This window comes from Arachis ipaensis, chromosome B05 (assembly GCF_000816755.2).
Source record: "Arachis ipaensis cultivar K30076 chromosome B05, Araip1.1, whole genome shotgun sequence".
NCBI lineage: Eukaryota > Viridiplantae > Streptophyta > Magnoliopsida > Fabales > Fabaceae > Arachis > Arachis ipaensis.
In genome coordinates, this window is record NC_029789.2 from 3209880 (window position 1) to 3211801 (window position 1922).

A 1922-nucleotide genomic window follows, 5' to 3' on the forward strand; every position below is an offset into this window, starting at 1 on the left:
AAAACCCCCCCCCCCCCCAAAAAAAAAAAACAAAAAAAAAAGTGCAGATTAATATGATAGTAGTGGAAAATTAATTATTTATTCAAGAAAAGAAAAAGGGACAAATAAAGGGAATGTTCACCGCTCTGGAGCAGTATTAAAAAGCTTATCAACTTCTGCAGGGTATAGGGATCGATCCTAGAAAGTGTCAAGTTTTGAAACATCAAAGAATAGAAAGTATAAATTAAAATGAGCATGGAAGCTAACTAAATGGAGGTGCATATTGGAGTGGATAAAAAATGTTGTTACATACTTTATCTGTATCCAACAATCAAAAGGTACCATTCAAAAACTCTATAGCTTCACTTGTTAGCTCCACACTCTATCTCTATGCATAAGAGTCTGATCTGAATAATAACAGCAGCAAAGTTCAACCAATAACAGCAGCCAAATTCAACCAATAACAACAGCAAAATTCAACAATTATTCAACCAATAACAACAGCAAAACTCACAGAATAATTAACAATTATTCAACCCATAACAAGTTTACAGATTATTCAACAATTATTGTTTAAAAAAACCTAGAAGCTAGAAGCATAAAAGTATAATCTCAAGTTCTCAACAATATCACAACAATCTACTCCAACCTAATAATCTCAAGTTCTCAACAAACAACATCCAAAATTATTCACAATTATTCAACAAACAACAAAATTCAGTTCAGTAAAAGAAAAATCAGTTCAGTAAACAACAATTATTAAACAAAGTTCACAGTTCAGTTCACAGAGCTTCACAGACTTCACACTTCACAGTTCAGTATCACTATTTCAGATTATCAGTATATCAGACTTCAGACTTCAGTGACTTAAGTTCACAGAGCTTCATAGATTCAAACAATTATTCAATCATACTCATTAGGGAGACAGACACATGCAACAGTTATTCAATCAAACAATCATTGTAACGAGGGGCAGAGACAAGGAGCAGAGTGACCAAGACGCCTTCAGTTCACAGTTCAAAAAATTACCTGGAAGCTTATGCAAGAGGGAGACAGAGACACCGAGTGACTAAGACAAGTAGTGGTGGAGCACCTTCGAACCGAGTGACCAACAGAGCTAGGGACGGCGGCGGCGTGGCTGCGCGGCGGAGGCTTCGACGTTCCCACGGTGGCTGCGCGATGGAAGGGGAGGAAGCTTGCAATGGCTGCTGCGCGATGGAGGGGAGGAGAGCGAGCCCTGTCGCGACGGCGGCGGCACGAGGCGGTGGTTGAAGTGCTGAACGGAGGTGAGGGACGGAGGTGAGCTCGATGAGATTGGGAGGATGGAGTTAGGGCTAACTGGCTACTGGAGGCAGGATCTGGGCATCACTGCATCAGGATGGAGTGATGGACTATGGAGTTACCGAGAGAGATTGAAACGGCAACGTTTGGATATGCATTCAAAAAACCGGCCGGATTGCGGTTCGGTTCGACTGACCGATTTATTACTGATTTATCGGTTCAACTTCGGTTTTTAAAATTTTCGGTTTTGCTGTTTGTTCGAGCAGTATTTTTTTACGATTCGACCGACTGGTCCGAACCGGTTTTCAGAACCTTGCTTATATCATCATGCATCAAGACTAACTTTAAAATTCATTCTTCATTGTAATTTTTGTCTTTAATTTGTTATTGGTATTTAGATCCTATTATTATTTTAAAGAAAAATGATTAATTTAACTCAAATTGTAACTGTACCGTGACAACAAGCTCAAAATAATACGAAACTATTCGAAGAATCCAACCTTTCTCTTTATTAGTATAGAATACATAACAAAAATAATAATAGTATGATAATAGATATAACAAAAAAATTGTATAATTTAACAATAATTTCATAAATATTTAAACTATAAATATAAGAAAATTTTAAAAATTTATACAAACTCATATATTAAATATACAAG